Consider the following 24,220-nt stretch of genomic DNA (forward strand, 5'->3'; position numbering starts at 1 on the left):
TTGGATATTGCGCTCTTCATGCCTTACCTCTTAACCCTCCCTGGTATTCTGGAGTGGCTTTGGGGAAGGAGCAGGCAAGGAGGTCTTGAGTGGAGCTTCCCTCCGTGTCTTGCATTGTTGCTACAACACAAAGCCTTTGCTTTTTCTCGGAGAGGGATGTGGAATTGTGTAGTCCTTATTGTTGAGTTTTACGATTGATGAAGAGAAAGGACGTGATCAAAGTTTCCCCTTGTAGTGTAGATGATGAGTTTTAAAAGGACTGTTTCGTCTTCTATAGTTACTATTCTTAGTTTTTGAGCCTTTGGTTTCCCAAATGCCAGCTGATTTTGATGAAAATAATGAATTTCTATCATAAAATTAGAATTAAAATATTTAAGAAAGGATTTATAAATTTACATTAGTAAAGCTTTTATAGTGAAATAGTACTGGTTCTTTTTCACATTGTTTTCATACAATCAATATAAACCATTACAGTCTCAGTTGTTTTGTAAAGGTATTTTGAAGTAATATCATCTTTGTACGTTTTTCAAAAACCAAGAATCTAAAGTCCTTCATATTTATTATGTTGGTATTTAATTCTGTTGGGTAGGTTCTTTTTCTTTTTTTCTTTTTTCTTTCTTTTTTTTTTTTTTTTTTGTAGACAGAGTCTTGCTGTCTCCCAGGCTGGAGTGCAGTGGCGCGATCTGGGCTCACTGCAACTTCTGTCTCCTGGATTCAAGCAATTCTCCTGCCTCAGCCTCCCGAGTAGCTGAGACTACAGGCATGTGCCACCACACCCGGCTAATTTTTTTGTGTTTTTAGTAGAGACGGGGGGGTTTCACCATATTGGTCAGGCTGGTCTCGAACTCCTGACCTCAAGTGATCTACCCACCTCGGCCTCCCAAAGTGCTGAGATTACAGGCGTGAGCCACCGCGCCCGGCTGGTGTAGTTTCTTTAGGGGTACACTATCAGTTAAAGTTACTAATTTTCCACGTCTTACTTTCTGTAAGTTTGAGCAGTGGACCCCATTTGTGCACCATTGCTTAGCCCTTACTATCTTTTGTATTGTGTACGGTAATCATGTCCGATGGAATCAAAAGTAGACTCCTGTGTTTTAAAATTTTCTTTATAGTGTAACCAATTGTCTGCCACTTTGTAATAAAAAAAAAACACAGCAAGGCAATTAATGTGCCTTAGATACAATTTTTAATTTTTTGTGTCTTTTTCCATACATTTAGTATTTAAGCATGCAAACATCGATACATAGTATAATGAAGAGCTATAAAGTGTGAACTCTATGTAACCACTACCACAGTCAAGAATTAAAATGTCTGTGGCCCCTGAGAAGCTCCCCTCTACATTCTATTCCTGATCATCCCCTTCCTCAGTTCTTTCAGAGGTTAACACTATCCTGATTTTTATGGCAATTATTTACTGCTTTCTTTCTTAGGATTTCTTAACCACCTGTGTCAGCATTCCTAAGCAATTTCGATTCGTTTTGCCTGTTTCTTAATTGTAAGTGAATTGTATATTACATATCATTATGTATCTTTTTCTCTCATGCAGCTAAGATTTAACTCTATTAGTACATTTAGCTCTAGTTCTTATATTGGATTATAGTAATCTATAGTATAAACAGTATAGTATAAAAAGTCTTAATGGAAATGAGCCACAGTTTAGTCTAATATTAATAAACATTTGGATTATGTTTCGTTTTTAGCAGTTATGATCAATGCTATTATGAATGTTCTTGTACATGTATTCTTATGTACATTACCATGGGTTTTTGTAGAGTACGTATGTTTATCTTCAAATTCACTAGTTATGCCTTTTCCAAAGTAGATACACTAATGTATACCCTGACAGCAGTATATAGTAGATCCCTTTACTTTTACTATCTCACCAAGAGTTATTTTTCCTTTTTCCCTAATTGAGGAATGTGGCTTTATCTTCTTGTTGTTTTAATTTACTCTGCCCAAGATACTAAAGAGTTTGAACACTTTTTCAAAAACTTACCGGCTATTTGGATTTCCTCTTTCTAGAATTGTCTTTTTAATTCTTAAATCTTTTGTGGAGGTTTGTTTTTTTATTTGTTTGTTTGTTTGTTTGGTGTTTTAATTGGGTTCTCTGTTTTACTCAGGGATTTCTAGCAGTATGGCTAGTATCTTCTCTGTGCTTGGAGCGTTACTCTCTTCTGGGATGGCAACTTTATCTTCATGTAGGTCTTATATGCTATCATTGTTCTTAGAATTTTATATGTAGTTTAAATGCCTGGTAACAAGTTCTATGTTTGTGCTGTTCATTATAGTAGCTACAAGCTGCGTGTGGCTTTTGAGCACTTGAAATGTGGCTAGTGTAACTGAGGAACTGAATTTTTGGTTTTGTTTAGTGTTCAGTTAAGTTTAAAAACTGACACTTGATTCAATTACTGTGAAACCTTTATGTTTGGAACAACTCAGATACATAAACCTTTCTTAACTTCAAATTATTAAATTATTACTTTTGATTTTTGGAGATTCCGCTTCCCCCTGCTCCCCCCGGCCAGATGGAGTCTCACTCTTTTGCCCAGGCTGGAATCCAGTGGCATGATCTCGGCTCACTGCAACCTCTGCCTCCCAAATTCAAGTGATTCTCCTGCCTCAGCCTCCCGAGTAGCTGGAATTACAAGCATGTGCCACCATGCCTGGCTAGTATTTTTATTTTTAGTAGAGGTGAAGTTTTACCATTTTGGCTAGGCTGGTCTCAAACTCCTGACCTCAAGTGATCCACCCGTGCTTCAGGATTCCACAAACTTGGAAAGCTTTTTCCTGCATCCTGCTGGTTGTGGAATCATTTTCCCTGAAAAAAGTTGTAGAGATGCTTGAAGAAGTGGTAGTCAGTTGATGAGAGGTCAGGTGAATATGGCAGTTGAGGCAAAACTTTGTGGCCCTGTTCGTTCAACTTTTGAAGGGTTGGTTGTGCAATGTGCTGTTGGGTGTTATTGTGGAAAATTGGGCCCTTTCTGTTGATCCATCCTGGCTGCAGGCATCACAGTTTTAAGTGCATCTCATTGATTTACTGAGCATACTTCTCAGATGTAATGGTGTCTCCAGGATTCAGAAAGCTGTAGTGGATCAGACCCGCAGCAGACCACCAAACAGTTACCATGGCCTTTTTTTGGTGCAAGTTTGGCTTTGGGAAGTGCTTTGGAGCTTCTTTTCGGTCCAGCCACTGAGCTGGTCATTGCTGGTTGTCATATAAAATCTACTTTTTGTTGCACCTCACAGTCTCATTGAGAAATGGTTCATTGTTGTGGAGAATAAGAGAAGACAACACTTAAAAATGGTGTTTTCTTAAATTTTTGCTCAGCTCATGAGGCACCCACTTGTCAAGCTTTTTCACCTTTCCTATTTGCTTCAAATGCTGAACAACTGTAGAATGGTCGACGTTGAGTTCTTATGTTGAGTTCTTCAGCAACTTCTCCTGTAATTGTAAGAGGATCAGTCTGCTTCAATGATTGCTCTCAGTTGGTTGTTGTCAACTTCCAGTGGCCTACCACTACACTCTTCATCCTCAAGGCTCTGGTATCCTTTGCAAAACTTCTTGAACCACCACTACACTGTACGTTCATTAGCAATTCCTGGGCCAAATGCATTGTTGATGTTGTGAGTCGTCTCTGCTGTTTTACGACACATTTTGAACTTGAATAAGAAAATCACTCGACTTTGCTTTTTGTCTAGCATCATTTCCATAGTCCAAAATAAATATAAACAGCAAGTAATAAGTCATTAGCAAAAAAAAATAAAGTGAGAAATGCCCATTAAAATGGTGTGTAACATAAGCACATTTAGGAATGTATTCCAGTATCAAATGGCAAATTCCAACAATGCAAAATCCACAATTAATTTTGTACCAACTTGATAATTCGTGCTGCTTTGAAGGAAATCTTTTAGAATTTTTTTTCTTTTTTATTTTTTGGTCGTAATTTTTCTGCTATTTCACTCTGATGTTTTTGTGTGGAATTCTTTTTTTCTTTTTTTTTTCTCCTAGTCAAGTGTGGTTGTGGGGGTAGAGGAAATGTTAAATCATCGTGTGGAATTCTTTATCTTGCCCTGTATTCATCAAGATGAATGATGCTATGTAAATATTGTTATACTGTCATGACTTTTTAAAAATTTCTATTATTTTGGCCGGGCGCGGTGTCTCAAGCCTGTAATCCCAGCACTTTGGGAGGCCGAGACGGGCGGATCACGAGGTCAGGAGATCGAGACCATCCTGGCTAACACGGTGAAACCCCGTCTCTACTAAAAAAAAATACAAAAAACTAGCCGGGTGAGGTGGCAGGCGCCTGTAGTCCCAGCTACTCGGGAGGCTGAGGCAGGAGAATGGCGTGAACCCGGGAGGCGGAGCTTGCAGTGAGCTGAGATCCAGCCACTGCACTCCAGCCTGGGCGACTGAGCGAAACTCCGTCTCAAAAAAAAAAAAAAAAAAAAAAAATTTCTATTATTTTTTATAGTCGTATTTTTAAAAATATACATATATTTTTAATCCTTGGTTGAGTGAATCTGTGGCTATGAAGGGCCGCCTATATTCGTAGTTCATTTGTTATTTGTTGGAGATAATTACAGTTTCTAAATTTTCTAAGTCTGTGTCTGCTAGCTCATGATATTTTTTTCTTGTGTGCCTTGATACCAGTTGTATTTAAAAAATTACAGGAATATGAGTCCTAGAATAATAGTCTCTTTCTTAAGAAGGTATATTTTTCTAGGAAAGATCTCTAGGAGTGCTGTCAGTCCTAAGTCGCTTTATTCATGTTCGATAGTTGGAATTCCTTAATGAATGCTAGTGAACGTACAGTGCAGTGGTGGTTCAAGAAGTTTTGCAAAGGATACCAGAGCCTCGAGGATAAGGAGTGTAGTGGTAGGCCACTGGAAGTTGACAACAACCAACTGAGAGCAATCATTGAAGCAGATTGATCCTCTTACAATTACAGGAGAAGTTGCTGAAGAACTCAACATAAGAACTCAACGTCGACCATTCTACAGTTGTTAAGCAAGACTTTAAGATCATGAATTCTACTTTCTTTCAGTTTCCTCTTATCCTAATGATGTTGTCCTTAAACTCTGAATGTAAATTAGGTAGCTTATCTGAGTCCCCAGCTTTGGGGGGGCCATGTATTTTTATTTTTATTTTTATTTTTGGTTTTGATTTTTTGTATTTATTTATTTTATTTTAAATGAGGTCTCGCTATATTGCTCACAATGATCCTGAATTCCTGGGCTCAAGCAATCCTCCTGCCTTGGCCTGTCAAAGGATAGGATTACAGGCATGAGCCACCACACCTGGCCTTGTGCTTTGATTTTTTTTTTACCACAGACCTGCACATCTTCCATTAGTTCAGCCTTTTTTCTCAGCCTTTTCTTCTAGATAGGAAAATGTCCTCAGAACAAAAGTTACTTGGTGTATGGTTTGTTTCTGGCTTACCTTCACGTGGAATTTGGTATGAAATTTCACATTACCTTATTTCATTCATTATTATTTAGTTTTTTGTTGGCCTCAGCAGAAAGTTTGGTCCTGTCTGCCACTACCATATATAAAACCTAATTATCTTTCTTTTTTACTTCTGAGATTTGATTTTAAGATATTTATGCTTTGAGCCAAAATTTTTTAACTTAACTCATATATTTGTTTAAATTTTTTTTAAATTTTTAATTATTATGGATACATAATATGGGGAGTATGTGATATTTGATACAAAAATACAGTGTGTAATGATCAAATCAAGTAATTGAGATATCCATTACCTCAAGCATTTATCATTTCTTTGTGTGAGAGACACTTCATTTCCACTCCTTTAATTGTTCTAAAACATACACTAAATTATTGTTAGCTGTAATTACTATATTGTGCTACTGAACACTATATTTTATTCCTTCTATCTAACTATATTTTTCTACCCATCAACCATCTTCTCTTGATTCTCCTCTCAACACTACCCTTCCCAGTCTCTGGTAACATGTTTTTACTCACTGTCTCTATGACTTCAATTTTTTTGAAGCTTCCGCATATGGGTAAGAACATGTGATACTTGCCTTTCTATATCTGGCTTCTTTCCCTTATAATGTCTGCCAGTCGCATCCATGTTGTTGAAAATGACAGAATTTCATTCTTTTTTTAATGGCTGAATAACATTCCATTGTGTATATGTACCACATTTCTTTATCCATCCTTTGCCATTTCCTTTCTTTTGGGTATATACCCAGTAGTGGGATTGCTGGATTATAGTTCTATTTGTTGTGTTTTTCGGAGCTCCATACTGTTCTCTGTTGTGACTGTGCCAGTTTACATTTCCACCAACAGTGTGCAAGGGTTCCCCTTTCTCCACATTCTCACCAGCATCTGATATTGACTGTCTTTTTGATAAAAGCTGTTTTAACTGGGGTGAGATGATACCTCATTATAGTTTTGATTTGTATTTCTCTGATTATTAATAATGTGGAGCATTTTTTCATATACCTGTTGGCCATTTGTATGTCTTCTTGAGAAATGTCTCCTCAGATCTTTTGCCCATATTAAAATCAGAATTTTTTTTTTCCTATTGAGTCATTCATTCAAGATTCTTATGTATTCTGTTTATTCATCCTTTGTCAGATATTAGTTTGAAATATTTTCTCCCGTTCTACCTGTTATATCTTCATTTTATTGTTTTCATTGCTGTGCAGAAGCTTTTTGGCTTGGAGAGATCCCATTTGTTGATATTTTATTTTATCTTATTGCTTTAGTTTCTTGTGTTTTTGAGGTCTTATTTAAGAAGTCTTTGCCTAGACCAATATCCTGGAGTTTTTGTCCGATGATTTCCTTTAGTAGTTTCATAGATTTAAGTCTTTAATGCATTTTTCTTTGATTTTTGTATATGGCAAGAGTTAGGGGTCTACTTTTGTTCTTCTGAATGTGAGCATCCAGTTTTCCCAACACCATTTATTGAAGAGACTGTCCTTTCCCCAATGAGTGTTTTTGGCACCTTAGTAAAAAACTAATTGGCTTTAAATATACGGATTCATTTCTGGACTCTCTGTTCTGTTCTGTTGTTCTACGTGTCTGTTTTTATGCCGGTACCATGCTATTTTGGTTACTACAGTGTTGTAGTATATTTTGAGGTCTGGTGGTGTGATAACTCTACCAGTTACCAGCTTTGTTCTTTTTAGTCAGGATTGTTTTGGCTATTTGGGATCTTTTGTGGTTCCATACAATTTTAGGATTTTTTTTTCTATTTCTGTGAAGAATGTCATTGCTCTTGATAGGGATGGCTTTGAATCTGTAGATTGCTGTGGGGAGTATTGTCATTTTAACATATTATTTTTTTCAACCCATGAGCATGGGATGTCTTTTCATTTGTTTGTATCCTCTTCAATTAATTTCGTCAATGTTTTGTAGTTTGCATTGTAGTTGGTTAAGTTTATTCCTAGATAGTTAATGTAATTTGTAGCTATTGTAAATGGGATCACCTTCTTGATTTCTTTTTCAGATAGGTTGTCACAGAGAAATTCTATGGATTTTTGTATGTTGATTTTGTATCCTGCAACGTTACTGAATTTATTAGTTCTAATAGTTGTTTGTTGGAGTCTTTAGGTTTTTTAAATATAAGATCATATCAGCTGCAAACAATGATAATTTTACTTTCTCCTTTCCAGTTTAAATGTCCTTTATTTCATTCTCTTGTCTGTTTACTCTGGCTAGGACTTCTATTACTAACTTGAGTAATAGTGGTGAAAATGCCCATCCTTCTTCTAGATCCCAGAAGAAAGGCTTTCAGTTTTTCCCCCATTCAGTCTGATACTAACTGTGGGTTTGTTGTATATGGCTTAATCATGTTAAGGTATGATCCTTCTGTCCCCAGTTTGCTGAGAGTTTTTATGAAGGGTTATTGAATTTTATCAAAAAGGATTTTGTTGGCATCTATTGAAATGACAATACACTTTGTGTTCTTCATTCTGTTGATATGATGTATCACACTGATTGATTTACATATGTTGAACCATCCTTGCATCCCTGGGATGAATCCCGGTTGATTATGATGATCTTTTTAATGCACTGTTGAATTTGGTTTGCTCTGTTTTGTTGAGGATTTTTATATCTGTTTTCATCAGAGATACTGGCCTGTAGTTTCTTTTTTGTTGTTGTTGTATCTTTGTTTGGTTTTGGTATCAGAATAAATCTGGGGCTGGGCGTGGTAGCTCACTCCTGTAATCCTAGCACTTTGGAAGGCTGAGGCAGGCAGATATTTTGAGACCAGCCTGGCTGACATGGTGAAACCCCATCTCTACAAAAAATACAAAGATTAGGTGGGTGTGGTGGCTCATGCCTGTAATCCCAGCTACTCGGGAGGCTGAGGCAGGAGAATTGCTTGAACGCAGGAGGCAGGGGTTGCAGATCGCCTGGGGAACAAAGTGAGAATCTGTCTCAAAATAAATAAATAAATAAATAAATAAATAAATAAATAAATAAATAAATCAATCAATCTGGCCTCATAAAATGAAATTGGAGATCCTCTGTGATTTTGGAGAATGATTTGAGTAGGACTGATGTTAGCTCTTCTTTAAATGTTTGGTGGAATTCGGTGAAGCCATGAAGTCCTGGCCTTTTCTGTGATGGGGGAGTTTTTATTATTGTTTGTATCTTGAAACTCATTGGTCTATTTAGATTTTGGTTTTCTTCATGTTTCACTCTTATTAGGCTGTATGTGCCTAGGAATTTATTCATTTCTTCTAGGTTTTCCAATTTATAGGCATGCGGTTGTTCATGGTGGTCTCCAATGATCCTTTGAATTTTTGTGATATCAGTTGTAATGTCACCTTTTTTGTCTCTGATTTTATTTGGATCTTCTTTTTCTTTTTCTTAGTCTGGGTAAAGGTTCATTGATTTTGTCTATCTTTCCAAACAACCCTTTTCATTTCATTGATCTTTTCTGTTTTTTTAGTCTTAATTTTATTTCTGTTTTTAATTAATTTTCTTGTTTTATTATTTCTTTTCTTAATTTGGGGCTTGGTATGCTCTTGCTTTTCTAGTTCTTTAAGATGCATTACTAAGTTGTTTATTTCTTGGTTTTCTACTTTTTGATTTGCACATTTATCGCTATAAACATTCTCTTTAGTGTTAGCTTTAACTGTATCTCATAGTTTTAGTAGGTTATGTTTCCATTTTCATTTGTTTCAATAAATTTTTTAAATTTCCTTCTTAATTACTTAATTGGTTGTTCAGGCATGTATTGTTTAATTCTTACGTGTTTGTATAGTTTCCAAAGTTCCACTTGGTATTTATTTCTACTTTTATTCCATTGTGGTTAGAAAAGATACTTTATAATTTTTATCAGACTTGTTTTGCGACCTAACGTGATGGTGCTCTTTTTGGGTTTCTATTTGCATGCAATATTTCTTTCCATCTTTTGGTCTATCTATGTTTTTATAAATGAAGTGAGTTTCTTATATGTAGCAGGTACTAGGGCCTTGTTTTGTTTAGTCCTTCAGCTCCTCTCTTTTGATTGGAGAATTTAGGATCCATCCTTGAGAAATGCTCCATGTGCTGAGGAGAAGAATGTGTATTTTGCAGCTGTTGTATGACGGCTTCTGTAAATGTCGATTAGGTTCATTTAATCTATAGTGCAGATTACATTCATTACTTTTTTTCTGTCTAGATGATTTGTCCAATGGTGAAAGTGGGCTGTTGAAGTCCCAAGTCATTACTGTATTGGGTTCTGTCTCCTTAACTCTAATACACTTGACTTTGTATATCTAAGTGCTTCTGTTTTGGATAGATATGTATTTATCATTTTTATATCCTCTTGCTGAATTAAAACCTTTTGTATTGTATGATAACCTTTTTTCTCTCTTTTCACAGTTTTTGTATTGAAATCTATTTTATCTAAAAATAGATACAAAGCTACTTGGGCTTTTCACATGCAGTATCTTTTTCCATCTTTTTGTTGTTAGTCTATGTTTTTATAGTGAAGAATTTAGTCCATTTACATTCAGTATTATTATTGATATGTAAGGACTTACTACTGCCTTTTTATTGTTGTTCTGGTTCTTTTCTTGGGCTTTTCCCCCTTTCTTTTTTCCTTGTCTTCCTTTGTGCTAAAGTTATTTTTTGGTAGTATGTTTTAATTTCTTGCTTTTTATTTTTTGTGTACCTATTAGAGGTTTTTGTTTTGTGGTTACTATGAGGTTAGCAAATAACAACGTATAGCCAATTATTTGCAACTGATGACAACTCTGATTGCAAAGAAGAGAAAAAATACACGCACAGAAAAAACTTTAAAACCTGTACACTTTTACTCCATCCCTTCACTTTTTGACGTTTTGTCTCTATATATTTTTATATTATCTTTTAAGTTTTGGAGCAGTTTTGTGTTTTTTTGTTTTTGTTTTTGTTTTTGATAATGTTATATATAAAGTTTCAGTGCCACAAAAGAAATAACACTCGAATATAAAATTTTCTTTGTAATTCTCAGCAAGGCAAGTTACTTCTATATAGAAGGGTGCCCCCTTACAGATGGAACAATGGCGAGCGCACATTTGGACAAGGGAGGGAAGCGGTTCTTATCCCTGATGCATGTAGCCCCTGCTGTTTTGTCGTTCCCCTGTTGACTTTAGTTAGACCTCACAGGCTAAACTAATTCTGATTGGCTAATTTAAAGAGAATGACCGGGTGAGTGCTTTGGTGGGAGTCAGGGCAGAGCAGGTAGCAGATAATTGGAATGATTTAGGGTGGAGCAGGTGATCAGAATGAATCAGGGTGGAGTAAGTAATCGAAAAAGGTTGCTTTACCAGGAAGTTAAGTTTAAAAGTAGAAGGAAAAGAATTGAACATACTGACATATTCTTTGAAAAGAAATTTAGAACTCATATCTAACAATTCCTCCCTTGTATTTCCTTACAACTTTCTTTTCAAACTTTTTTTTTTTTTTTTTTTTGAGATGAAGTCTCACTCTGTCCCCCAGGCTGGAGTGCAGTGGCACCATCTTGGCTCACTACAAGCTCCGCCTCCCGGGTTCATGCCATTCTCCTGCCTCAGCCTCCCGAGTAGCTGGGACTACAGGCGCCCACCACTACGCCCAACTAATTTTTTTTGTATTTTTAGTAGAGAAGGGGTTTCACCGTGTTGGCCAGGATGGTCAAGTGTTGGGATTACAGGCGTGAGCCACCGTGCCTGGCCTCAAACTTTTTTTTTTTTAACGTGTCTTGGCTTAGTTATTTTGCTGGATTTTCTAAAAGAAGAAGCTTCTCCAGATAAGGTGGAGGTTAGAACACATATCTAACAATAGGATTGTCTTTTAATCTTCCTACTAAAGATATGAGCGGTTAGAGTGTTCTGTATTTATCTGTGCACTTACTTTTACCAGTGAGTTTTATGCCTTCAGATGATTTCTTGTTGCTTGTTAATGTCCTTTTCTTTCAGATTGGAGAATTTCCCTTTAGCATTTTTTGAAAGATGAGTCTGGTGTTGATGAAATCCCTCAGCTTTTGTTAGTCTAGGAAAATCTTCATGTCTCCCTCATGTTTCAAGGATAATTTCGGTAGATGTATTAGTTTGGTGCAAAAGTTATCATGGTTTTTGCCACAATATTAATTGCCATGAAAAGTAATTGCAAAAACAGTGGTTACTTTTGCACCAACCTAATACTATTCTACTCTCTTCTGGCTTGCAGGGTTTCTACTAAAGTTTGTCATCCTACTCTCTTCTGGCTTCTCTAAGTTTGAAAAGTACTCTGCTATTCTTTCTTTGAAAACACTTTCTACCTCAGTCTCTTTCTCTACGCCCTCTTTAAGGCCAGTAACTTTTTGATTATGACTTTTGGGAGCTATTTTCCAGATCTTGTAGGCATACTTCATTGTTTATTATTATTTTTTTCTCTTATGACTGTATTTTCATATAACCTGTCTTCAAGCTCACTAATTCATTCTTCTGCTGTTGAGAGACTGATGCATTTTCAGCCGTTGAATTTTCCAGCTTCAGAATTTCTGCTTGTTTTTTTTATCATTTCAGTCTCTTTAAGTTTCTCTTACATAATTCTGAATTTTTTTTATCTCTTTTATCTTGAATTAAATTGAGCTTTCTCAAGACCACGATTTTGAATTTCCCATCTAAAAGGTCACATATCTTTACTGCTCCAGGATTAGTCTGTTTGGTGAGGTCCTGTTTTCCTAGATGTTCTTGGTAATTGTGGACATTCATTGATATCTAGGCATGGAAGAGCTAGTCTTCACAGTTTGGGTTTGTTTGTTCCCGTCGCTCTCCAGGGGACTTTCCAAGAAATCAAAGCAGATTGAGTGTTGTGACCGAAGCCTGTAGTCACTGCAGCCATTTTGGCATTAAAGAGCATCCAAAGCACAGGAACGCTGTGACTCTTGCAGACTCCTACATACACAGTCCTGATGTACTTGGGAAGATAATTGGGAGAATTCCCTGGGTTACCAGGCAGAGCCTCTTGCTCTCTACCTTCCCTTTCCTTCAGTCAGGAGTCTTGCTCTCTACTGGCCTGCCCAATGTTGGTGGGGGATGATACAGGCACTCCTGTTAGCCACCACAGTTGGTACTGTGCTCAGTTGCCTCTGAAGCCTCACAGACCAGCACAGTATTGGGGCTCACCCAAGGGCCACAGCCAATCCTGCATGACTGCCACTGGGTATTCAAGGCCAAAGGCTGCTTTAGTCAGCAGGTGGTGAATTCTTCCAAGACTGAGTCCATCCCATCAGGGCAGCCATTCCCTTCCTGCCTATGGTGAATCTGTAAATGCCATCCCAGAGCAAAAGCTTGCTATCAAAAGCTCCAGAAATCTGTCTTTTTGCTTTATTTTACTGTGACTGAACCAATATTCTGGTTGCAAAGCAAAGTTCTCTGTACTCTTCCTTCTCCTTACCCGAGCTGAAGGGGTTGGGGAGGGGTGCCTCAGGGATTCCCTTAGCTGCCATGGGTGGTGTTGCACTGTGTTTTATCTCAAGTCCATTACCTCCAAGGCCAGTGCAGTACCAAGGCTTGCCAAAGGATGCAGTCCTTGTGGCCTGTCACTCCAATTTATTCTGGGCCCTAGACCACTTGAGTCAGAATGTGGTGAAGGCCAATTACTTCCTCTGGGGTGGAGGATTTCTCTTTGGCCCAGGACTGAGCTAAATGCTCCTTCTGTGGGCACCAGCACAATGCCCTGTGTTATGTTCTGCTGTTACAGAGCAGCACTGAGTTCCAGTGCAAAGTCCCACACTTATTTTCGCTCTCTCTCCCAAGCACACAGATTCTATCTCAGTGTTGTGCTGCCTGGGGTTGGCGGAGGGGTGGTGTAGTCAGTGCAAGACTGTCTTTCCTGCCCTCTTCAGTGCCTCTTTCCTTGATAGTATGTTAAAACCAGGTGTCATGATTGCTCACCTGATTTTGGATTTTTTGTTTCTTTGTTTCTTTGTGTGTTTGTTTGTTTGTTTTGAGGCAGGGCACTCTCACTGTCACCCAGGCTGGAGTGCAGTGGTGTGATCTCAACTCATTGCAACCTCGACCGACCTCCTGGGCTCAAAGGAGGTGACCTCCTGGGCTCCCACCTCAGCCTCCCGAGTAGTTGGCACTGCAGGCACATGCCACCATGCCCGGCTAATTTTTTCACGTTTTGTAATGACAGGGTTTCATCTGGTTGCCCAGGCTGGTCTTGAACTGAGATCAAATGATCCACTCGCCTTTGCCTTCCAAAGTGCTGGGATTACAGGCATGTACCACTGTGCCCAGCTGATTCTTATGAAGGTGTTTTTTTTTTTTTTGCATGGATAATTGTTCAGTTTGGTGTTCCTGCTGGGGGATGATTCCTGGGGGATTCTCTTCGGCAATCTTGTTCTGCCTCTTCTGCAAGGAAAAATACATCTATTTAAAATTTTTCTTTTTTATTATAATTTAAGTTCTGGAATACATGTGCAGAACATGTAGGTTTGTTACATAGGTATACACGTGCCATTAACCTGTCATCTACATTAGGTATTTTTCCTAATGCTATCCCTCCCCTATCCCCCTACCTGCCAGTAGGCCGCCATGTGTGATGTTCCCCTCCCTGTGACCATGTGTCCTCATTGTTCAGCTCCCGCTTATGAGAACATGCGGTGTTTGGTTTTCTGTTCCTGTGTTAGTTTGCTGAGAATGATGGTTTCCAGCTTCATCCATGTCCCTACAGAGGACATGAACTCATCCTTTTTTATGGCTGCATAGTATTCTGTGACGTATATGTGCCACATTTTCTTTATCCAGTCTATCATTGGAGGGCATTTGGGTTGGTTCCAAGTCTTTACTACTGTGAACAGTGCTGCAGTAAACATACATATGCATGTGTCTTTATAGTAGAATGATTTATAAACCTTTGGGTATATACCCAGTAATGGGATTGCTGGGTAAAATGGTAGTTCTGGTTCTAGATCCTTGAGGAATTGCCACACTGTCTTCCACAATAGTTGAACTAATTTATGCTCCCACCAACAGTGTAAAAGTGTTCCTATTTTTCCACATCCTCTCCAGCATCTGTTGTTTTTGACTTTTTAATGCTCGCCATTCCAACTGGTGTGAGATGGTATCTCATTATGGTTTTGATTTGCATTTCTCTCATGACCAGTAATGATGAGCTTTTTTCCACATGTTCGTTGGCTGCATAAATGTCTTCTTTTGGGAAGTGTCTGTTCATATCCTTTTGTTACCATTGCTTTTGGTGTTTTTTAGTCATGAAATTTTTGCCTATGCCTATGTCCTAAATGATATTGCCTAGGTTTTCTTCTAGGATTTTTATGGTGTTAGGTCTTATGTTTAAGTCTTTAATCTATCTTGAGTTAATTTTTGTATAACGTGTAAGGAAGGGGCCCAGTTTCAGTTTTCTCCATATGGCTAGCCAGTTGTCCCAACACCATTTATTAAATAGTGAATCCTTTCCCCATTGCTTGTTTTCATCAGGTTTTTCAAAGATCAGATGTTGTTGTTGATGTATGGTGTTATTTCTGAGGACTCTGTTCTGTTCCATTGGTCTATATATCTGTTTTGGTACCAGTACCGTGCTGCTTTGGTTACTGTAGCCTTGTAGTATAGTTTGAAGTCAGGTAGCGTGATGCCTCCAGCTTTGACCTTTTTGCTTAGGATTATCTTGGTTTATGCGGGTCTTTTTTGGTTCCATATGAAATTTAAAGTAGTTTTTTCTAATTCTGTGAGGAAAGTCAATGGTAACTTGAATGGGATAGCATTGAATCTATAAATGACTTTGGGCAGTATGACCATTTTCATGATATTGATTCTTCCTATCCATCACATGGAATGTTTTTCCTTGTTTGTGACCTCTCTTATTTTGTTGAGCATTGGTTTGTAGTTCTCATTGAAGCGGTCCTTCACATCCCTTGTAAGTTGTGTTCCTATGTATTTTGTTCTCTTTGTAGCAATTGTGTGAATGGGAGTTCACTCACGACTTGGCTCTCTGTTTGTCTATTATTGGTGTATAGGAATGCTTGTTATTTTTGCACGTAGATTTTGTATCCTGAGACTTTGCTGAAATAGTTTATCAGCTTAAGGAGATTTTGGGCTGAGACAATAGGGTTTTCTGAATATACAATCATGTCATCTGCAAACAGAGACAATTTGACTTCCTCTCTTCCTATTTGAATACCTTTTCTTTCTTTCTCTTGCCTGATTGCCCTGGCCAGAATTTCCAATATCATGTTGAAGAGGAGTGGTGAGAGAGGGCATCCTTTTCTTGTTCCAGTTTTCAAAGGTAATGCTTCCCATTTTTGCCCATTCAGTGTGATATTGGCTGTGGGTTTGTCATAAATAGCTCTAATTATTTTGAGATACGTTCCATCAATACTTAGTTTATTGAGAGTTTTTAGCATGAAGGCGTGTTGAATTTTGTCGAAGGTCTTTTCTACATCTGTTGGGATAATCATGTGGTTTTTGTCATCAGTTCTGTTTATGTGATGGATTATATTTATTGATTTGTGTATGTTGACCAGCCTTGCATCACAGGGATGAAGCCGCCTTGATCGTGGTGGATAAGCTTTTTGATGTGCTGCTATTCGGTTTGCCAGCATTTTATTGAGGATTTTTGCATCGATGTTCATCAGGGATATTGGCCTGAAATTTCCTTTTTTTGTTGTGTCTCTGCCAGATTTTTGGTATCAGGATGATGCTGGGCCCATAAAATGATTTAGGGAGGAGTCCCTCTTTTTCTCTTATTTGGAATAGTTTCAGAAGGAGTGGTACCAGCTCCTGTTTGTACGTCTGGTAGAATTCGTCTGAGAATCCATCTGGTCCTGGGCTTTTCTTGGTTGGTAGGCTATTAATTACTGCCTTAATTTCCGAACTTGTTATTGGTCTGTTCAGGAATTTGACTACTTCCTGATTTAGTCTTGGGAGGGTGTGTGTTTCCAGGAATTCATCAATTTCTTCTAGATTTTCTAGTTTATTTGTGTAGAGGTGTTTATAGTATTCTCTGATGGTAGTTTGTATTTCTGTGGAATCAGTGGTGATATCCCCTTTATCATTTTTTATTGTGTCTATTTGATTCTTCTCTCTTTTCTTCTTTATTAGTCTGGCTAGTGGTGTATCTATTTTGTTAATATTTTTGGAAAAGCAGCTCCTGGATTTTTTTCTTTTTTTTTTTTTTTTTTTGAGGGTGTTTTTGTGTCTCTATCTCCTTCAGTTCTGCTCTGGTCTTAGTTATTTCTTGTCTTCTGCTGGCTTTTGAATTTGTTTGCTCTTGCTTCTCTAGTTTTTTAAATTGTGATGTCAGGATGTTGGTTTCCGATCTTTCCTGCTTTCTCCTGTGGGCTATAAATTTCCCTCTACACACTGCTTTAGCTGTGTCCCAGATATTTTGGTACATTGTGTCTTTGTTCTCATTGGTTTCAAAGAACTTATTTATTTCTGCCTTAATTTTGTTATTTACCCAGTAGTCATTCAGGAGCAGGTTGTTCAGTTTCCATGTAGTTGTGCAGTTTTGAGCGAGTTTCTTAATCCTGAGTTCTAATTTGATTGCACTATGATCTGAGAGACTGTTTGTTATGATTTCCATTCTTTTGCATCTGTTGTGGAGTGTTTTACTTCCAATTATGTGGTCAGTTTCAGAATAAGTGCGATGTTGTGCTGAGAAAAATATATATTCTGTTGATTTGGGGTGGAGAGTTCTGTAGGTGTCTTTTAGGTCCACTTGGTCCATAGCTGAGTTCAAGTCTTGGGTGTCCTTGTTAATTTTCTGTCTTGTTGATCTAATATTGACAGTGGGGTGTTAAAGTCTCCCACTACTATTGTTGTGTGGTCTAAGTCTCTTTGTAGGTCTCTAAGAACTTGCCTTATAAATCTGGGTGCTCCTGTATTGGGTGCATATATATTTAGGATAGTTAGCTCTTCTTTTTGCATTGATCCCTTTACCATTATGTAATGCCCTTCTTTGTCTTTTTTGATCTTTGATGGTTTAAAGTCTGTTTTATCAGAGACTAGGACTGCAACCCCTGCTTTTTTTCGCTTTCCATTTGCTTGGTAAATATTCCTCCATCCCTTTATTTTGAGCCTGTGTGTATCTTTGCAAGTGAGAGGGGTCTCCTGAATATAGCACACCAGTGGGTCATGACTCTTTATCCAATTTGCAAGTCTGTGTCTTTTAATTGGGCCAGTTAGCCCATTTACATTGAAGGTTAATATTGTTTTGTGTGAATTTGATTCTATCACTTTGATGCTAGATGGTTATTTTGCCCGTTATTTGATGTAGTTTCTTCATAGTGTCAATGGTCTTTACGATTTGGTATGTTTTTGCAGTGGCTGTTACCAGTTTTTCCTTTCCATTTTTAGTGCTTCCTTCAGGAGCTCCTGTAAGGCAGGCCTGGTGGTGTCAGAATCTCTCAGCATTTACTTGTCTGTAAAGGACTTTATCCTTCACTTATGAAGCTTAGTTTGGCTAGATATGAAATTCTGGGTTGAAAATTCTTTTCTTGGCCGGGCGCGGTGGTTCAAGCCTGTAATCCCAGCACTTTGGGAGGCCGAGACGGGCGGATCACGAGGTCAGGAGATCGAGACCATCCTGGCTAATATGGTGAAACCCCGTCTCTACTAAAAAAATACAAAAAACTAGCCGGGCATGTTGGCGGGCGCCTGTAGTCCCAGGTACTTGGGAGGCTGAGGCAGGAGAATGGCGGGAACCCGGGAGGCGGAGCTTGCAGTGAGCTGAGATCCGGCCACTGCACTCCAGCCTGGGCGACAGAGCGAGACTCTGTCTCAAAAAATAAAAAAATAAAAAAAATAAAAAAATAAAGAAAATTCTTTTCTTTAAGAATGTTGAATATTGACCCCCACTGTCTTCTGGCTTTTAGGGTTCCTGCAGAGAGATCAGTTGTTATTCTGATGGGTTTCAAATTTCTAAAATAACATTTGGCTCTGCGGTATAAGAAGCCAAGTTAATGAAATTAGAAAATATTTTTAAGCAGCGTGTTTCTTCTCTTTCTCTTTTTCTTTTAACTCTTGCAAAGGTAAGAGAACACATGCTTAAATTTTTAACTGCTTGTCCATGGCTTATTATTAAAAATAGTTCTCACTTCTTTGTTATAGGTTAGATTCTCCAGAATATTTTCCTTCAGATTGATACCATGGTGCAACAAAATGTTTGGGCCTTTATTGCCTTATTTGCTCAATCCCAGAAAGGCTATGATGTTGGATGAGGTGGCTGTCACTACCCGTTTTCCCATCTAGAGGGAAATACTTTTGAAACTTTTTTTGGCTTATTCTTCTGGTATATACCTCTGTATCTCTAAATATTTGCTATCTCCTGTCTTTTCAGTTTTAGGCATTATCTGTTGACTTACTAAACATCTCATCCAGTGCCCCCGCTCTTCCCATTGATAGCTTAATTTTCCATATACAACCATTTAGCATTTGTATAGTTCTAAATATTTATTATTCATTTAGACCCAAACTATCTGCTGCTTGTCAAAATAGCCTCTCCGTGTATTGAGAGGTATCAAGTATTTTTATCAGTTTATCCATTATCAAGAAATTTCTCCCAGACCATTCTGATGTACTGCAGTTTTGGCCCATTGCTTTATAGAGTTACTGCTGGTGCAGGCTCTATCCTATGCTGGTTCCTCTGTTTCCTATATCCTATGTAATACTTTGGCTTGTGTATTCTCTTGTTTTATTCCATTTTCTAGTAGCTTTCTGAAAGGCAAATGTTCTGTGGTATTATATTTATGTAAGTGTCTTTATTTTACTCCAACTATTAGTTTAGCTGGCTTTCAAATTATAAAGGTGAAATTGTTCTTCTTAAGAGCTCTGAAGGTATTCATAGCATCTATTGTAAAATTAGAAGCCCTTCTTACTTCCATAGCTCTTCTGATCACTTTTGTCTCCTCTCTGGAAGATTGTACAATCTAATTTTCAAGCTTATCAAATGTTTCTCTTTGTTGTATCTAGAGTTCTGAAATATCACAGCGATGTGACTTTTATGAGTCTGTAGTCATTCATTTTGCCATGCATTTTATGGGTCCTTTCAGTCTGACATTTTGTGTCCGTCAACTCTGGGAAAGTTCCTCATATTTTTTCTTTAATTTTCTTGCCTTTGTTTTTGGTTCTGGAACTCTAATTAGACATTCTACCTCTTGGGACTATTTTTTTTTTCTGTCATTTTTTTTTTTTCTTCTTCATACTTTCTGGAAAATTTACCTTTTTCAAACTTTTGAGACTTTTATTTCTGCTATCATACTTTTAATTTCCAAAAGACCTTTTTTGATCTCTGTATAATTTTCTTATTATATCCTGTTATTTTCTCTTTCTATGAATTTAATTAAAATTATTATTGCTTTGTTTTGAAATTTATTGCTTCCTGCTTTCTCTGTTTTTTTCCAAATTCTTTCTGTTAATATGTTTTGGTCTTTTTAATCTTGAAGCTTTCATCAGCTATGTAGCAATCTTTGATTGTATGTTCAAATTTATCTTAAGGGCATTAGAAAGCTATTTCAGAGTTCTGTGAATATGGTTGGGCATTTTCGGGATGGAAATCCCTGGTGTCATTATCTTTAGGTTTGGAAGCCTAATAAGAGTCTAGTAAGACGAGTTCTCCAATCTTCTACCTCTCGGTCAGTGATTCTCAAGTGGGACAATTTGGCCTCCTAAAAGAAATTCAGCAGTATCTAGAGACTTATTTGATTGCCACAGATAGGTTGCTACTGAAAATTGATACATACAATCTGGGGGTCTTGTTACATCCTACAGTGCATAGGACAGCTCCAACAACAAAGAACAATCAAGTTTAAAATGTTATCCAGAGAAACCTTGCTTTAAGGTATAAGTCTGATTGCCAGTGCTATGAGAACTATGTGAAAGAAGGTAGCTGGAGAGCCTCAATATTCAATATATAAACACTATCTTAATCCTCTCCTCCCCCTCAAAACTTCTTTGTCTGATACCCTCATCTTCTGCTGTGTCTTGTGTCCCTAGGGTAGATTTCTGTCTTACCCTCTATAGAAAATAAGCCTCATGGCCTCTGATGAAGTAGGTTAGAGGCTTCTGTTTAATTTAAACCATATTAGCACTGCAAGTCTTTTAGGAATGGTTTTCTCATTGAATTCTAGCCCAAATTAAAAGACTGATTATTAAGTGAACTTGTTGTATGTTTATATTATTTAGAGTATTAGCTGATGAGACTGGATGGCTTTATATATTTTACTAAATGCATAAGTGGAAAAATAAGATATGAGTTGAAGATTATAAACCAAAAGGCAGATGAAACCTGGAATTGACAGCTGTTCCCATCCTTTCATTTCTGTTTTATTCTCTTTTTTCATTCCAGATCTTTCCCAAAGCGCTGATCTTAAACATATTTTGGGGTTGCTACCTTTTCCTAATCTCTTTTTACCTTTTATCTTATTTTCTCCCATGTCTCTCCTCACCTCCAATAAAACAAAGCAAATTCTTAGTCCTATACTACTTTCTTGATTAATAGGGGAATTGAGAATAGTGGAAAATTTTGACCTGCCTTAGTCTGTTTTGTATTGCTATAAAAGAATACCTAAGACTGGGTAATTTATAAAGATGTGAGGTCTTATAGCTCACAGTTCTGCAGACTGAGAAATTCAAGAACATAGACCTGGCTTCTGGAAGGGCTTTCATACTTCATACTTCACAACATGATGGACAAAGTCAAAGGAGAAAAAGAAACATTCAAAGAGGAAAATCTGAGGAGTGCATAATGGCCTTATAACAACCCACTCTTGTGGGAAGGAACTAAGCCATTCACCAGAGAACTAATCCAGTCTCATGAGAGCCAGAACACACTAATTCCAGAATAGCACTAAGCCATTTATGAGGCATCTACCCCTAAAACCCAGATACCTCCCTCTAGGCCTCACCTTTCAATATTGCCACAGTGGGGTTCAAATTTCCACATTAGTTTTGGTGGTGATAAAGAAACCATATCCAAATTATAGCATGACCAAAGAGTTGAGGTCAGACTTTTCAAGAATTAAGTTCCGATCTGTTGGCTTTTCACTTGCACTGTTTCACTTTCTCCTTTGTTTCTTTTTTGTATTGTTTACAAAAAATATACATTTTCTAATATAGATAATCCAGAAATGTCGGTCTTAAATGCACTCTTAATATGACCACTTGTATGGTTTGTATGTGTCTCAGTCAACTTACTTTATAATGAGTAAATACCAAAATATTTTCCCTGAAAAGCTGGGTTTCAGCTAATACCCATTAGACTTTGGTGGTTTATTTTATTATGTCCAACATGTTATACCAACACTGCTGCAATATCTGGTGAGCATCATGTTTTTAAAAATTTATGGTAAAACTCATTTTATGTTTGTAACATATGTTTAAAAGTTAAAATAGAATTTTAGCATCATAATTTACACTTAGAAATTTATATGTTCAAATTGTAAAGTACAGGATTTGATTTAAATGTGCAAGAAAATTTTTAAAGTTACAAAAATAAGTAATATACATTCAGTATGAAAGTGATTAAAAAATGAAAATTACCTATAACCTTTGCACCCAGAAATAATTCCAAGATGCTGATATGTATAATATTAGTATTTTTAAACTATGTTTTTATACATTTAATAGCAGCATGAGATCACAGAGCTTTGTCAGGTACTTTGAGAAGAAATAATCATAGATAACATCTTTTTATTATATTAAATACTTATAAAATAACAATATGTTTGTTTCCGTTATATTGCAAGAGTCTCTTCCCAACCATTAGGAATTATGCTCTTGAATGGTGTGATGATTGGTGTTGACAAAGAAAAATAAGATATAAAAAATTTGCTTACTTTGGTATATAAATGTTATTGAAATGTCTTATTTCTTTAAAAACAAACATATGAATGAATTCATTCTTTGTTTTGTACATTCTGTGGATTGTGATGAATATATAATGATCCATCATTACAGTATCATACAGAATAGTTTCATTGCCCTAAAAATCTCATGTTTCGTACTTCTTCTCTTTCCTTGACAACCACTGATCTTTTAGTGATCTTTTCACTAAAAGATCACTAAAAGATCTATTTCTGTAGTTGTGCCTATTCCAGAATATCATACAGTTGGAAACATACAGTAGGTAGTCTCTTCAGATTGGCTTCTTTCACTTAGCAATATACATCTAAATTTCCTTCATGTCTTTTCATGGCTTTGTTTCTTTTATATGCTGAGTAAGATTCCATTTTATGGATGTACCACAGTTTGTTTATCCATTCACATATTGAAGAACACTCTTGCTTACTTCCAAGTTTTGGCAATTATAAGTAAAGCTGCTATAACCAGGAAGATATAGGTCTTTGTGTGGACCTGTCTTCAACTCATTTGGGTAACCAGAGTACATGATTTCTAGAGTGTGTAAAACGAATATGTTAAGTTTCATAATAAACTGCCAGACTGTTTTCCAAAGTCACTGTACCATTTTGCTTTCCCATCAGCCATGAATGAGAGTTTCCATTGCTCTACCTTCTCACTAGTACTTGGTATTGTCATTGTTTTTGGATTTAGCCATTGTAATAAGTGTGCAATAGTATCTCATTGTTTGATTATGTAATTCCCTGTTGACATACGATGTTGAGCATCTTTTCATATGCTTATTTCCACCTGCATATCTTATTTGGTGAGATGTTTATTTGGATGCCAATTTTAAACTGGGTTGTTTATTTTCTTGTTGAGTTATTTGTATATTATAACAAAGTAAGTGTTTTTCACATATTTTATCCCCATGTGTATTTTGTGTTTTAATTTTCTTAATAGTGCCATTTGTAGAGCAGAAGTTTTTAATTTTAATGAAGTCTAAATCAATTTTTTATTTTCTTTCATGGATTGTACTTTTGGTGTTGTATCTAAAAACACATGGCCATAACCAAGGTACCCTAGATTTTCTTTTGTGTTACATTTTTGGAGTTTTGTTTGTTTGTTTTTTGAGATGGAGTCTCACTCTGTCACCAGACTTGAGTGCAGTGGCACGATCTTGGCTCACTGCAACCTCCGCCTCCCGGGTTCAAGTGATTCTCCTGCCTCAGCCTCCCAGATAGCTGGGACTACAGGCACACACCACCATGCCCAGCTAATTTTTGAATTTTTCGTAGAGCCGGGATTTCACCATGTTGGCCAGGATGGTCTCGGATCTCTTGACCTTGTGGTCCACCAGCCTCTGCCTCCCAAAGCACTGGGATTACAGACAGGAGCCACCGTGCCTGGCCTGTTTTTTTTTTTTTTTTTTTTTGTTTTTTGTTTTTTTTGAGATGGAGTCTTGCTGTGTCTCCCAGGCTGGAGTGCAGTGGTGGGATCTCAGCTTACTGTAACCTCCGCCTCCTGGGTTCAAGCGATTCTCCTGCCTCAGCCTTGCGATGTGTTCAGAATTTATTTCTTCCAGTGGGTTCTTGGTCTTGCTGACTTTAAGAATGAAGCTGTGAACCCTCGGGGTGAGTGTTACAGCTCTTAAAGATGGCGTGTCCGGAGTTTCTTCCTTCTGATGTTCAGATGTGTCCGGAGTTTCTTCCTTCTGGTGGGTTCGTGGTCTCGCTGACTTCAGGAGTGAAGCTGCAGACCTTCGCAGTGAATGTTACAGCTCTTAAAGGTGGCACGTCTGGAGTTGTTTGTTCCTCCCAGTGGGTTTATGTCTCGCTAACTTCAGGAATGAAGCCGCAGACCCTCACGGTGAGTGTTACAGCTCATAAAGGTAGTGCAGACCCAAAGAGTGAGCAGCAGCAAGATTTATTGTGAAGAGTGA

At 37.4% G+C, this 24,220-nt stretch overlaps 1 protein-coding gene across 7 annotated transcripts in view; it reads left to right on the forward strand.

Annotated features, from left to right (window-relative positions):
• ORC4 (origin recognition complex subunit 4) overlaps window positions 1-24,220 on the forward strand; it is a 90,907-nt gene that overhangs the window by 1,530 nt on the left and 65,157 nt on the right. The window lies entirely within an intron of this gene.

The sequence above is a fragment of the Trachypithecus francoisi genome, unplaced genomic scaffold, assembly GCF_009764315.1.
Source record: "Trachypithecus francoisi isolate TF-2019V2 unplaced genomic scaffold, Tfra_2.0 Lachesis_group13, whole genome shotgun sequence".
NCBI lineage: Eukaryota > Metazoa > Chordata > Mammalia > Primates > Cercopithecidae > Trachypithecus > Trachypithecus francoisi.